Source organism: Pristiophorus japonicus, unplaced genomic scaffold (assembly GCF_044704955.1).
Source record: "Pristiophorus japonicus isolate sPriJap1 unplaced genomic scaffold, sPriJap1.hap1 HAP1_SCAFFOLD_747, whole genome shotgun sequence".
In the NCBI taxonomy this organism is placed as follows: domain Eukaryota; kingdom Metazoa; phylum Chordata; class Chondrichthyes; family Pristiophoridae; genus Pristiophorus; species Pristiophorus japonicus.
Genome location: NW_027254663.1, coordinates 99,945 through 115,969, shown reverse-complemented (window position 1 = coordinate 115,969; position 16,025 = coordinate 99,945). Strand labels below are relative to the sequence as shown.

The 16,025-nt window shown below is 45.0% G+C and overlaps 1 pseudogene; it reads right to left on the bottom strand.

The window, feature by feature from the left end:
* LOC139256599 (programmed cell death protein 4-like) overlaps positions 1 to 16,025 on the bottom strand; it is a 107,295-nt pseudogene that overhangs the window by 26,014 nt on the left and 65,256 nt on the right.

Sequence of the window (16,025 nt, the reverse complement as noted above, 5' to 3'; positions counted from 1 at the left end):
AAATGGCTTACCCCTTATCCTTAGACTGTGACCCCTGGTTCTGGACTTCCCCAACATTGGGAACATTCTTCCTGCATCTAACCTGTCTAAACCCGTCAGAATTTTAAACGTTTCTATGAGATCCCCTCTCATTCTTCTGAACTCCAGTGAATACAAGCCCAGTTGATCCAGTCTTTCTTGATATGTCAGTCCCGCCATCCCGGGAATCAGTCTGGTGAACCTTCGCTGCACTCCCTCAATAGCAAGAATGTCCTTCCTCAAGTTAGGAGACCAAAACTGTACACAATACTCCAGGTGTGGCCTCACCAAGGCCCTGTACAACTGTAGTAACACCTCCCTGCCCCTGTACTCAAATCCCCTCACTATGAAGGCCAACATGCCATTTGCTTTCTTAACCGCCTGCTGTACCTGCATACCAACCTTCAATGACTGATGTACCATGACACCCAGGTCTCGTTGCACCTCCCCTTTTCCTAATCTGTCACCATTCAGATAATAGTCCGTCTCTCTGTTTTTACCACCAAAGTGGATAAACATGATTGACTGATTAACTCTGCTGAAGCCACACAGGATGCACCATGTAGAAGCGGTAGGAAGCATATGTTAAAACAATTGTAATTCACCGAGGGTATGCACATGAATGCTTGACAAAATGATGAGCCAGATTTTACGGTCGCTGGGGTAATTAAGGATTACATCGCCAGCATCCGAAGTGAATGTGATTTAAGTGCTGGGAACCCTGCTCCCAGAAGTTGCTGTCAGCCGCTGTGGAATAGAGTGCAGTGTAGAGACCCACGGATCCCAGGGGCACACCGTGTGCGTAAATGTACCTGGAATCACGTGGGCTGCTGCTCCAATCTGTAAGTGGTTTCCCTGAGGTGTTTTTGAAGCACTCCCACGTTATAATAGTTCTAGACCTGGGAGTGATTACTGTACTGAACAGATGAATGAGTCACGGACAAATACCTCGGTCTCAACCGTCAATGCTTTATTAAAGCTACCTCAACACAGCAAATCAAGTAAATACAGTGACGATGCAGTACAATCCAATACCCTGGTGTGTCTAAACCACCCCTATTGTGAAGTACCCAACGTCTACACCCTCTGCTCGGATCCACAGTGTATCCCTGAATCTGTACCAACCGGCTGGGCGTACCTATGGTCCTCGCAGCAAAGCCTCCTCACTAAAACCCTTCTAAGGCTTGGTTGGGAGAACACACGACACCTCCTCACACAGTGGCTGTGATCTTAAAGGTGCGTGGGCAGGGATGATGCTCACTGATTCGCTGGCTTACTCGCTGCTTCTCCGGGTGAAAACGTGTCTCTTCTGGTTCCGTACTGTTATAGTATCCAAGTCCCAGTCTGAAGATTAACGCCACAGTTGAACAACGAGGCTGGTTGATACTTCTCTCTGTCCCAGATGGAGTGCTCGGTCCTTGTAGAGGTGAAGCAAGCGAGAGCAAAGAGAGACAGAGAGCTATGGCCATGCGGCCACCTTTTATATCCAAAGTCTGTTTGCCTTTTCTGGCCCAATAAAGTTTTCCTTGTTTCGAGGCTTCTGTCTGAGTGGCCCATGTATATTCCAGTGATGGCTGGAGATGGGGCTTCGCTTCCAACCGGTCTGGGGCTCAATGGCTTTCTGTTGTTCTGGTTTCCCATCTCTCGGGGTTATCTCATCCAGGTAATGGTTGACCACTGACCAGTTCACATTGTTTAACAATGGACCCTCCATCTTTGGCCATTACCTGTGATGAGTTGCCTTCTCTTGGCCATTGTAACTTCCCAGACCACCCCCGCCCATCAGATGTGAAAATTACCTGGGCCCCTCCCACAACAGACTGCCAGCTTTTTCTGCAATGTCCAGACATCCAACAATCCTTGGTGAGCCGATGCTTACAGAAGGTCCAGCAGGACTTGTGTATTAACATCGCTCGAGCAATGCTTTCTGCTGCTTAAAGTATTTGTTAAGAGCTGCAAGAATGACTCGTGTGCTGACATCAGAGTTATAAATGTAGAAACATGTAGAACGCACAATATTTCTTTGATATTTGTTGAGATAATCCCCAACTAAATTAACCTTTAAATCATGACAAGTAGTGGACACTATTAAAATGAGGCTCCAAAGCTCTTGAGTTAGAAATTGTTAGTCCTTCCATTTCAGTACTTCGAAAATAATTTTAATTTATGATTTTGGGGGTCTGGGTGTCTGCAGAATGCATTTTGTAAGTCATCTACACTTTCATTTTTTTTCTTTCCAGCAAAATCATTTTAAGAACCTGATAATAATGCATTCTTCAAAAATCTGTTGGCAGAGTTCTTTACCTTTCAGGCATAAAATTCTGTGTGTTGTATGTAAATGCGTTCATTTCCGGCCTTTTAAAATGACTTGCAATTGTCAGGGGGTATCCTCTTACGCTGTGCAAGCAAGTCCTGCACCTGTCTGCACCAGCCGTAAAATGTGGTGTGATCAGTTGGTGCATAGGAGAGGTGCACTGGAGGAAGGTTGGTGAACAATTAGCCAACTCTGCACCAACAATTAGGATAACAATGTAGGTGCGGATCACCTGTTAAGTCGGAACTTGACAAATCGCAAGTTCGGGATATAGCGTATGTAATCCCAAACTTGCTGTCCATTTCAAATCCTCGGGAGCCTACTATCAGCAAGGGAAGACATCAACGACGAGATCCAACACCGCCAGTGCAGCCTTTGGTCGCCTGAGGAAGAGAGTGTTCAAAGACCAGGCCCTCAAATCTGGCACCAAGCTCATGGTCTACAGGGCTGTAGTAATACCCGCCCTCCTGTATGGCTCAGAGACGTGGACCATGTACAGTAGACACCTCAAATCGGTGTAGAAATACCACCAACGATCCCAGCAGATTGGAAAACTGCAAATGTAACACCCCTATTTAAAAAAGAAGGCAAACAAAAAGCAGGAAACATAGAAACATAGAAAATAGGTGCAGGAGTAGGCCATTCGGCCCTTCGAGCCTGCACCGCCATTCAATGAGTTCATGGCTGAACATGCAACTTCAGTACCCCATTCCTGCTTTCTCACCATACCCCTTGATCCCCCTAGTAGTAAGGACTACATCGAATTCCTTTTTGAATATATTTAGTGAATTGGCCTCAACAACTTTCTGTGGTAGAGAATTCCACAGGTTCACCACTCTCTGGGTGAAGAAGTTTCTCCTCATCTCGGTCCTAAATGACTTACCCCTTATCCTTAGACTGTGACCTCTGGTTCTGGACTTCCCCAACATTGGGAACATTCTTCCTGCGTCTAACCTGTCTAAACCTGTCAGAATTTTAAACGTTTCTATGAGATCCCCTCTCATTCTTCTGAACTCCAGTGAATACAAGCCCAGTTGAACCAGTCTTTCTTGAGCGAGAGAGAGAGAGAGCGAGAGAGAAGGCGAGAGAAAGAAAGAGAGAGAAGGCGAGAGAGAGAGAGAGAGAGAGAGAGAAGGCGACAGAGAGAGAGAGAGAGGGCAAGAGAGAGAGAGCGAGAAGGCGAGAGAGAGAGGGGAGAGAGAGAGGGAGAGAAGGTGAGACAGAGACAGAAGGTGAGAGAGAGACAGAGAGAAGGCGAGAGAGAGAGAGAGACTGAGAGTGGGAGAGAGAGAGAAGGCACGAGAGAGAGAGAGAGAAAGAGAGAGAGAAGGCGAGAGAGAGAGAGAGAGAACGCGGGAGAGAGAGAGAGAAGGCAAGAGAGAGAGAGAAGGCGAGAGAAACTATAGACCAGTTAGCCTAACATCTTTGGTTGAGAAAATGTTGGAGTCCATTATTAAAGAAGCTATAGCAGGACATTTGGAAAAGCATAATTCAGTCAGGCAGAGTCAGCATGGATTTATGAAGGGGAAGTCATAATTGACAAATTTGCTGGAGTTCTTTGAGGATGTAACGAACAGGGTGGATAAAGGGGAACCAGTGGATGTGGTGTATTTGGATTTCCAGAAGGCATTTGACAAGGTGCCACATAAAAGGTTACTGCACAAGATAAAAGTTCATGGGGTTGGGGTAATATATTAGCATGGATAGAAGATTGGCTAACTAACAGAAAACAGAGAGTCGGGATAAATGGTTCATTCTCTGGTTGGCGATCAGTAACTAGTGAGGTGCCGCAGGGATAAGTGCTGGGACCCCAACTATTTACAATCTATATTAACAACTTGGATGAAGGGACTGAGTGTAATGTAGCCAAATTTGCTGACGATACAAAGATGGGAGGAAAAGCAATGTGTGAGGAGGACACAAAAATCCTGCAAAAGGACATAGACAGGCTAAGTGAGTGGGCAAAGATTTGGCAGATGGAGTATAATGTTGGAAAGTGTGAGGTCATGCATTTTGGCAGAAAAAATAGAGGAGCAAGTTATTATTTAAATGGAGAAAGATTGCAAAGTGCTGCAGTACAGCGGGACCTGAGGGTCCTGATGTATGAAACAAAAGGTTAGTATGCAGGTACAGCAAGTGATCAGGAAGGCCAATGGTATCTTGGCCTTTATTGCAAAGGGGATGGAGTATAAAAGCAGGGAAGTCTTGCTACAGTTATACAGGGTATTGGTGAGGCCACACCTGGAATACTGCGAGCAGTTTTGGTTTCCATATTTAAGAAAGGTGTTAGATCTCTTAATTTTCAATGAGATGCGAAATCCAGTTGTAGGTTTAAAATAACTTTATTCCAGCAGCAGCAAACAAGCTTCTGGCTGAATGCCAGGTCTTTGTTAAACTGGAGCACATGGCAAAAAATGGCTGTACTTATACCTGGATCAATTTACAATAGTGAGCTCGCCCCCTTTGACCTTATTGGCTCAATCGATTCAACAGTATGTGTTGTTAACCCATGGTTGGCTCTCAGCCCAAAGTCCTGAGATGTCAGATGTGATTGATGGCCTAATGTAATGTGCCAGTTCACATGTACACATCCAACTGCTGTCTGTGTTTCCTCCCAACTGAACAACTTGCTTGTATTCTCTATCAAAAGGATATACTTGCTTTGGGGGCAGTTCAGAGAAGGTTCACTCGGTTGATTCCGGAGATCAGGGGATTGACTTATGAGGAAAGGTTGAGTAGTTTGGGCCTCTACTCATTGGAATTCAGAAGAATGAGAGGTGATCTTATCGAAACGTATAAGATTATGAGGGGGCTTGAAAAGGTGGATGCAGAGAGGATGTTTCCACTGATGGGGGAGACTAGAACTGGGGCTATAATCTTAGAATAAAGGGCTGTCCATTTAAAACTGAGATGAGGAGGAATTCCTTCTCTCAGAGGGTTGTAAATCTGTGGAATTCACTGCCTCAGAGAGCTGTGGAAGTTGGGTCATTGAATACATTTAAGGCAGAGATAGACAGTTTCTTAACCGACCGATAAGGGAATAAGGGGTTATTATAAGGGACTCCTATTTCTTATGTTCTAATGATGTCTCCGCAAGATCCTGCAGACACCCTGGGAGAACAGGCGCACCAATGTCAGTGTTCTCGATCAGGCCAAAATCCCCAGCATCGAAGCACTGACACACTCGACCAGCTCCGTTGGACAGGTCACATTGTCCACATGCCTGACACAAGACTCCCAAAGCAAGCGCTCTACTCGGAACTCCTACACGGCAAACGATCCCCAGGTGGGCAGAGGAAATGTTTCAAGGACACCCTCAAAGCCTCCTTGATAAAGTGCAACATCCCCACCGACACCTGGGAGTCCCTGGCCAAAGACCGCCCTAAGTGGAGGAAGAAGATCCGGGAGGGCGCTGAGCACCTCGAGTCTCGTCGCCGAGAGCGTGCAGAAACCAAGTGCAGACAGTGGAAGGAGCGTGCGGCAAACCAGACGCCCCACCCACCCTTTCCTTCAACCACTGTCTGTCCCACCTGTGACAGAGACTGTAATTCCCACATTGGACTGTTCAGACACCTGAGAACTCACTTTGAGAGTGGAAGCAAGTCTTCCTCGATTCCGAGTGACTGCCGATGATGATCCATTTCAAAGGCATTATGACAGCAAGTTCTGGCCCATTATGTTGTTAGGGGCACATAAAATTTGTTGATTAGCACCACTTCCATGTCTTGCCCGTAACTGCATCGTGAGTGCCAACTTGCCCTTCCACTTGCAGCATCTGTGGAGAGAAAGTAGACTTAACCTTGATGACTCTTCGTCAGAACTGGAGCGTGTTCGGAAAGAACGGATTCTTAACAAGCACTGAAAAGGGGAGGGGAAGGTCTGTGATAGGTTGGGAGACAGAAGAGATTGGAGTGCAAACGATGAAATGGAACTGCGGACCAGGACAGCTCTGAGATAGAGTGAGTCGGTGCTGCTGAAGAGAGAGGTCGTGTTGAGTGTGGATCCCAGGATGCAGCGAGAGCAGTGGATTGAGGAACGTTGAATATCTCGGAGATATCTGTAATCCTGGGTGGATCCAAAACATAGCTGAGTACTGCATACAGTTTTGGTCTCCGTATTTAAGGAAGGATATACTTGCATTGGAGGCTGTTCAGTGAAGGTTCACTCGGTTGATTCCGGAGATGAGGGGGTTGACTTATGAAGAAAGGTTGAGTAGGTTGGTCCTCTACTCATTGCAGTTCAGAAGAATGAGAGGTGATCTTATAAGGTGGGGATGAATTAACTGCGCAGCTAGATGTTAGCGGATATGTTGTAATGGGGATTACGGAGACATGGCTCCAGAGTGAGCAAGGCTGGGAACTCAACATCCAGGGGTATTCAATATTCAGGAAGGATAGACAGAAAGGAAAAGGATGTGGGGTAGCGTTGCTGGTTAAAGAGGAGATTAATGCAATAATAAGGAAGGATATTAGCTTGGATGATGTGGAATCTAAATGGGTAGACCTGCGGAACATCAAAGGGCAGAAAACACTAGTGGGAGTTGTGTACAGACTACCAAACAGTAGTAGTGAGGTTGGGGACAGCATCAAAAAGGAAATTAGGGATGCGTGCAATAAAGGTACAGCAGTTATCATGGGTGACTTTGATCTACATACAGATTGGGCTAACCAAACTGGTAGCAATACGGTGGAGTAGGATTTCCTGGAGTGTATAAGGGATGGTTTTCTAGACCAATATGTTGAGGAACCAACTAGAGAGCAGGCCATCCTAGACTGGGTGATGTGTAATGAGAGAGGATTAATTAGCAATCTGGTTGTGCAGGGCCCCTTGGGGAAGAGTGACCATAATATGGTAGAATTCTTTATTAAGATGGAAAGTGACACAGTTAATTCAGAGACTAGGGCCCTGAACTTAAAGAAAGGTAACTTCGATGGTATGAGGCGTGAATTGGCTAGAATAGACTGGCGAGTGATACTTAAAGGGTTGACGGTGGATAGGCAATGGCAGACATTTAAAGATCACATGGATGAACTACAACAATTGTACATCCCTGTGTGGTGTAAAAATAAAACGGCTCAACCGTGGCTAACGAGGGAAATTACAGATAGTGTAAATCCAAGGAAGAGGCATATAAATTGGCCAGAAAAAGCAACAAACCTGAGGATGGGAGAAATTTAGAAATCAGCAGAGGAGGACAAAGGGTTTAATTAAGAGGGGGAAAATAGAGTATGAGAGGAAGCTTGCTGGGAACATAAAAACTGACTGCAAAAGCTTCTATAGATATGTGAAGAGAAAAAGATTAGTGAAGACAAATGTAGGTCCTTTGCAGTCGGACTCAGGTGAATTTATAATGGGGAACAAAGAAATGGCAGACCAATTGAATAAATACTTTGGTTCTGTCATCACGAAGGAAGACACAAATAACCTTCTGGAAATACTAGGGGACCGAGGGTCTAGCGAGAAGGAGGAACTGAGGGAAATCCTTATTAGACAGGAAATTGTGTTAGGGAAATTGATTGAAGGCCGATAAATCCCCAGGGCCTGATAGTCTGCATCCCAGAGTACTTAAGGAATTGGCCCGAGAAATAGTGGATGCATTGGTGGTCATTTTCAGCATTCTATAGACTCTGGATCAGTTCCTATGGATTGGAGGGTAGCTAATGTAACCCCATTTTTTAAAAAAGGAGGGGGAGAGTAAACAGGGAATTATAGACCGGTTAGCCTGACATCGGTGGTGGGGAAAATGTTGGAATCAATTATTAAAGATATAATAGCAGCGCATTTGGAAAGCAGTGACAGGATCGGTCCAAGTCAGCATGGATTTGTGAAAGGGAAATCATGCTTGACAAATTTTCGAGAATTTTTTGAGGATGTAACGAGTAGAGTGGAGAAGGGAGAACCAGTGGATGTTGTGTATTTGGACTTTCAAAAGGCTTTCGACAAGGTCCCACACAAGAGATTAATGTGCAAAGTTAAAGCACATGGGATTGGGGGTAGTGTGCTGACATGGATTGAGAACTGGTTGTCAGACAGGAAGCAAAGAGTAGGAATAAACGGGTTCTTTTAAGAATGGCGGGCAGTGACTAGTGGGGTACTGCAGGGTTCAGTGCTGGGACCCCAGCTATTTACAATATACATTAATGATTTAGACGAAGGAATTGAGGTAATATTTCCAAGTTTGCGGATGACACTAAGTTGGGTGGCAGTGTGAGCTGCGAGGAGGATGCTAGGAGGCTGCAGGGTGACTTGGATAGGTTAGGTGAGTGGGCAAATGCATGGCAGATGCAGTATAATGTAGATAAATGTGAAGTTATCCATTTTGGTGGTAAAAACAGAGAGACAGACTATTATCTGAATGGTGACAGATTAGGAAAAGTGGAGGTACAATGAGACCTGGGTGTCATGGTACATTAGTCATTTAAAGTTGGCATGCAGGTACAGCAGGCAGTGAAGAGGGCAAATGGCCTGTTGGCCTTCATAGCGAGAGAATTTGAGTAAAGGAGCAGGGAGGTCTTGCTGCAGTTGTACAGGGCCTTGGTGAGGCCACACCTTGAATATTGTGTGCAGTTTTGGTCTCTTAATCTGAGGAAGGACATAGAAACATAGAAACATAGAAAATAGGTGAAGGAGTAGGCCATTCGGCCCTTCGAGTCTGCACCGCCATTCAATGAGTTCATGGCTGAACATGCAACTTCAGTACCCCATTCCTGCTTTCTCGCCATACCCCTTGATCCCCCTAGTAGTAAGAACTACATATAACTCCTTTTTGAATATATTTAGTGAATTGGCCTCAACAACTTTCTGTGGTAGAGAATTCCACAGGTTCACCACTCTCTGGGTGAAGAAATTCCTCCTCATCTCGGTCCTAAATGGCTTACCCCTTATCCTTAGACTGTGACCCCTTGTTCTGGACTTTTCCAACATTGGGAACATTCTTCCTGCATCTAACCTGTCTAAACCCATCAGAATTTTAAACGTTTCTATGAGATCCCTCATAGCATCCTCCTCGCAATTCACACTGCCACCCAACTTAGTGTCATCCGCAAATTTGGAGATACTATATTTAATCCCCTCGTCTAAATCATTAATGTACAGTGTAAACAGCTGGGGCCCTAGCACAGAACCTTGCGGTACCCCACTAGTCACTGCCTTGCTATTGAGGGAGTGCAGCGAAGGTTCACCAGACTGATTCCCGGGATGGTAGGACTGACATATGAAGAAAGACTGGATCGACTAGGCCTGTATTCACTGGAATTTAGAAGAATGAGAGGGGATCTCATAGAAACATATAAAATTCTGACGGGTTTGGACAGGTTAGATGCAGGAAGAATGTTCCTAATGTTGGGGAAGTCCAGAACCAGGGGTCACAGTCTAAGGATAAGGGGTAAGCCATTTAGGACCGAGATGAGGAGAAACTTCTTCACTCATAGAATTGTGAACCTGTGGAATTCTCTACCACAGAAAGTTGTTGAGGCCAGTTCGTTAGATATATTCAAAAGGGAGTTAGATGTGGCCCTTACGACTAAAGGGATCAAGGAGAGAAAGCAGGAATGGGGTACTGAAGTTGCATGATCATCCATGGTATAAGATAATGAGGGGGCTCGACAAGGTGGATGCATAGGGGAAACTAAAACTAGGGGACATAGTCTCAGAATAAGCAGCGGCTCACATTTAAAACTGAGCTGAGGAGGAATTTCTTCTCTCAGAAGGTTGTAAATCTGTGGAAGGCTCGAGGGGCCAAATGTCCTACTCCTGCTCCTATTTCTGATGTTCTCAGTCCTAAATGGCCTCATCCTGAGACTATGACTGCAAATTCTATACTCTCTAGCCAGGGGGAACAGTGTCTCAGCATCTATCCTGTCAAGCCCGCTCAGAATTTTATGTTTCAGTGAGATCACCAGAAAATATGGGCCCATTTTGCTCAATCTCTTCTCATAAGACAACTCTCCCACCCCAGGAAACAATCTAGTGAACCTTCGTTGTTCACTCTCTAAGGCAAGTATATCCTTCCTTGGTAAGCAAACCAGAACTGTACATAGTACTCCAGTTGTGGTCTCACCAAAGCACTAGTGCTGTTGGGGAGGGTTTAAACTAAAATGGCAGGGAGACAGAGGGAAGTAAAAAGGTGGCAGAAGCAAAAGGTCGGAAGGAGAAAAGCAAGAGTGGAGGGCAGAGAAATCAAGGGCAAAAATCAAAAAGGGTCACATTACAACATAATTCTAAAAGGACAAAGAGTGTTAAAAAAAACAAGCCTGAAGGCTCTGAGTCTCAATGCGAGGAGCATTCGTAATAAGGTGAATGAATTAACTGCACAGATTGCTGTTAACAGATATGATGTAATTGGGATTATGGAGACATGGCTCCAGGGTGATCAAGGCTGAGAACTCAACATCCAGGGGTATTCAATATTCAGGAAGGATAGACAGAAAGGAAAAGGAGGTGGGGTAGCATTGCTGGTTAAAGAGGAGATTAACACAATAGTAAGGAAGGACATTAGCCTGGATGATGTGGAATCGGTATGGGTAGAGTTGCGAAACACCAAAGATCAGAAAACGCTAGTGGGAGTTGTGTACAGACCACCAAACAGTAGTAGTGAGGTTGGGGACAGCATCAAACAGGAAATTAGGGATGCGTGCAATAAAGGTACAGCAGTTATCATGGGTGACTTTGATCTACATATTGATTGGGCTAACCAAACTGGTAGCAATACTGTAGAGGAGGATTTCCTGGAGTGTATAAGGGATGGTTTTCTAGACCAATATGTCGAGGAACCAACTAGAGAGCAGGCCATCTGAGACTGGGTGATGTGTAACGAGAGAGGATTAATTAGCAATCTTGTTGTGCAGGGCCCCTTGGGGAAGAATGAAGAATGACCATAATATGGTAGAATTCTTCATTAAGATGGAGAGTGACACAGTTAATTCAGAGACTCGGGTCCTGAACTTAAAGAAAGGTAACTTCGACGGTATGAGACGTGAATTGGCTAGGATAGACTGGAGAATGATACTTAAAGGGCTGATGGTGGATAGGCAATGGCAGACATTTAAAGATCACATGGATGAACTACAATAATTGTACATCCCTGTGTGGCGTAAGAATAAATAAGGGAAGGTGGCTCAACCATGGCTAACAAGGGAAATTAGGGAAAGTGTTAAATCCAAGGAAGAGGCATATAAAAAGCAGCAAACCTGGGGACTGGGAGAAATTTAGAATTCAGCAGAGATGGACTAAGGGTTTAATTAGGAGGGGGGAAATAGAGTATGAGAGGAAGCTTGCTGAGAACATAAAAACTGACTGCAAAAGCTTCTATAGAGAAAAAGATTAGTGAAAACAAACGTAGGTCCCTTGGAGTCAGAATCAGGTGAATTTATAATGGGGAACAAGGAAATGACAGACCAATCGAACAAATACTTTGGTTCTGTCTTCACGAAGGAAGACACAAATAACCTTCCGGAAAAACTAGGGGACCGAGGGTCTAGCGAGAAGGAGGAACTGAGGGAAATCCTTATTAGTCAGGAAATTGTGTTAGGGAAATTGATGTGATTGAAGGCTGATAAATCTCAGGGTTGGATAGTCTGCATCCTAGAGTACTTAAGGAAGTGGCCCTAGAAATAGTAGATGCTTTGGTGATCATTTTCCAACATTCCATGGACTCTGGATCAGTTCCTATGGATTGGAGGGTAGCTAATGTAACCTCACTTTTTAAAAAAGGAGGGAGAGAGAAAACAGGGAATTATAGACCGGTCAACCGAGACTCCAGGATGGTATGTTGCCTCCCTGGTGCAAGGGTCAAGGATGTCTCGGAGCGGGTGCAGGACATTCTGAAATGGGAGGGAGAACAGCCAGTTGTCGTGGTGCACATTGGTACCAACGACATAGGTAAAAAAAGGGATGAGGTCCTACGAAAAGAATTTAAGGAGCTAGGAGCTAAATTAAAAAGTAGGACCTCAAAAGTAGTAATCTCGGGATTGCTACCAGTGCCACGTGCTAGTCAGAGTAGGAATCGCAGGATAGCGCAGATGAATACATGGCTTGAGCAGTGGTGCAGCAGGGAGGGATTCAAATTCTTGGGGCATTGGAACCGGTTCTGGGGGAGGTGGGACCAGTACAAACCGGACGGTCTGCACCTGGGCAGGTCCGGAACCAATGTCCTAGGGGGAGTGTTTGCTAGTGCTGTTGGGGAGGAGTTAAACTAATATTGCAGGGGGATGGGAACCTATACAGGGAGACAGAGGGAGACAAAAAGGAAGCAAAAGCAAAAGACAGAAAGGAGATGAGGAAAAGTGGAGGGCAGAGAAACCCAAGGCAAAGAACAAAAAGGGCCACTGTACAGCAAAATTCTAAAAGGACAAAGGGTGTTAAAAAAACAAGCCTGAAGGCTTTGTGTCTTAATGCAAGGAGTATCCGCAATAAGGTGGATGAATTAATTGTGCAAATAGATGTTAACAAATATGATGTGATTGGGATTACGGAGACGTGGCTCCAGGATGATCAGGGCTGGGAACTCAACATCCAGGGGTATTCAACATTCAGGAAGGATAGAATAAAAGGAAAAGGAGGTGGGGTAGCATTACTGGTTAAAGAGGAGATTAATGCAATAGTTAGGAAAGACATTAGCTTGGATGATGTGGAATCTATATGGGTGGAGCTGCAGAACACTAAAGGGCAAAAATCGTTAGTGGGAGTTGTGTACAGACCTCCAAACAGTAGTAGTGATGTTGGGGAGGGCATCAAACAGGAAATTAGGAGTGCATGCAATAAAGGTGCAGCAGTTATAATGGGTGACTTTAATATGCACATAGATTGGGCTAGCCAAACTGGAAGCAATACGGTGGAGGAGGATTTCCTGGAATGCATAAGGGATGGTTTTCTAGACCAATATGTCGAGGAACCAACTAGGGGGGAGGCCATCTTAGACTGGGTGTTGTGTAATGAGAGAGGATTAATTAGCAATCTCATTGTGCGAGGCCCCTTGGGGAAGAGTGACCATAATATGGTGGAATTCTGCATTAGGATGGAGAATGAAACAGTTAATTCAGAGACCATGGTCCAGAACTTAAAGAAGGGTAACTTTGAAGGTATGAGGCATGAATTGGCTAAGATAGATTGGCTAATGATACTTAAGGGGTTGACTGTGGATGGGCAATGGCAGACATTTAGAGAACGCATGGATGAATTACAACAATTGTACATTCCTGTCTGGCGTAAAAATAAAAAAGGGAAGGTGGCTCAACCGTGGCTATCTAGGGAAATCAGGGATAGTATTAAAGCCAAGGAAGTAGCATACAAATTGGCCAGAAATAGCAGCGAACCTGAGGACTGGGAGAAATTTAGAACTCAGCAGAGGAGGACAAAGGGTTTGATTAGGGCAGGGAAAATGGAGTACGAGAAGAAGCTTGCAGGGAACATTAAGGCGGATTGCAAAAGTTTCTATAGGTATGTAAAGAGAAAGAGGTTAGTAAAAACAAACGTAGGTCCCCTGCAGTCAGAATCAGAGGAAGTCATAACGGGGAACAAAGAAATGGCAGACCAATTGAACAAGTACTTTGGTTCAGTATTCACTAAGGAGGACACAAACAACCTTCCGGATATAAAAGTGGTCAGAGGGTCTATTAAAGAGGAGGAACTGAGGGAAATCTTTATTAGTCGGGAAATTGTGTTGGGGAAATTGATGGGATTGAAGGCCGATAAATCCCCAGGGCCTGATGGACTGCATCCCAGAGTACTTAAGGAGGTGGCCTTGGAAATAGCGGATGCATTGACAGTCATTTTCCAACATTCCATTGACTCTGGATCAGTTCCTATCGAGTGGAGGGTAGCCAATGTAACCCCACTTTTTAAAAAAGGAGGGAGAGAGAAAGCAGGGAATTATAGACCGGTCAGCCTGACCTCAGTAGTGGGTAAAATGATGGAATCAATTATTAAGGATGTCATAGCAGCGCATTTGGAAAATGGTGACATGATAGGTCCAAGTCAGCATGGATTTGTAAAAGGGAGATCATGCTTGACAAATCTTCTGGAATTTTTTGAGGATGTTTCCAATAAAGTGGACAAAGGAGTACCAGTTGATGTGGTATATTTGGACTTTCAGAAGGCTTTCGACAAGGTCCCACACAGGAGATTAATGTGCAAAGTTAAAGCACATGGGATTGGGGGTAGTGTGCTGACGTGGATTGAGAACTGGTTGTCAGACAGGAAGCAAAGAGTAGGAGTAAATGGGTACTTTTCGGAATGGCAGGCAGTGACTAGTGGGGTACCGCAGGGTTCTGTGCTGGGGCCCCAGCTGTTTACATTATACATTAATGATTTAGACGAAGGGATTAAATGTAGTATCTCCAAATTTGCGGATGACACTAAGTTGGGTGGCAGTGTGAGCTGCGAGGAGGATGCTATGAGGCTACAGAGTGACTTGGATAGGTTAGGTGAGTGGGCAAATGCGTGGCAGATGAAGTATAATGTGGATAAATGTGAGGTTATCCACTTTGGTGGTAAAAACAGAGAGACAGACTATTATCTGAATGGTGACAGATTAGGAAAAGGGAAGGTGCAACGAGACCTGGGTGTCATGGTACATCAGTCATTGAAGGTTGGCATGCAGGTACAGCAGGCGGTTAAGAAAGCAAATGGCATGTTGGCCTTCATAGCGAGGGGATTTGAGTACAGGGGCAGGGAGGTGTTGCTACAGTTGTACAGGGCCTTGGTGAGGCCACACCTGGAGTATTGTGTACAGTTTTGGTCTCCTAACTTGAGGAAGGACATACTTGCTGTTGAGGGAGTGCAGCGAAGATTCACCAGACTGATTCCCGGGATGGTGGGACTGACCTATCAAGAAAGACTGAATCAACTGGGCTTGTATTCACTGGAGTTCAGAAGAGTGAGAGGGGACCTCATAGAAACGTTTAAAATTCTGACGGGTTTGGACAGGTTGGATGCAGGAAGAATGTTCCCAATGTTGGGGAAGTCCAGAACCAGGGGTCACAGTCTAAGGATAAGGGGTAAGCCATTTAGGACCGAGATAAGGAGAAACTTCTTCACCCAGAGAGTGGTGAACCTGTGGAATTCTCTACCACAGGAAGTAGTTGAGGCCAATTCACTAAATATATTCAAAAGGGAGTTAGATGAAGTCCTTAGTACTCGGGGGATCAAGGGGTATGGCGTGAAAGCAGGAAGTGGGTACTGAAGTTTCATGTTCAGCCATGAACTCGTTGAATGGCGGTGCAGGCTAGAAGGGCTGAATGGCCTGCTCCTGCACCTATTTTCTATGTTTCTATGTTTCTAACCTGACATCGATGGTGGGGAAAATGCTGGAATCAATTATTAAAGATGTAATAGCAGCGCATTTGGAAAGCAGTGACAGGATCGGTCCAAGTCAGCATGGATTTATGAAAGGGAAATCATGCTTGATAAATCTTCTTGAGTTGTTTGAGGATGTAACTAGTAGAGTGGACAAGGGAGAACCAGTGGATGTGGTGTATTTGGACTTTCAAAAGGCTTTTGACAAATGCCACACAGGAGATTGGTGTGCAAAATTAAAGCACATGGTATTAGGGTAATGTATTGACGTGGATAGAGAACTGGTTGGCAGACAGGAAGCTAAGAGTAGGAATAAACGGGTCCTTTTCAGAATGCAGGCAGTGACTAGTGGGGTGCCGCAGGGTTCAGTGCTGGGACCCCAGCTATTTACAATATACAT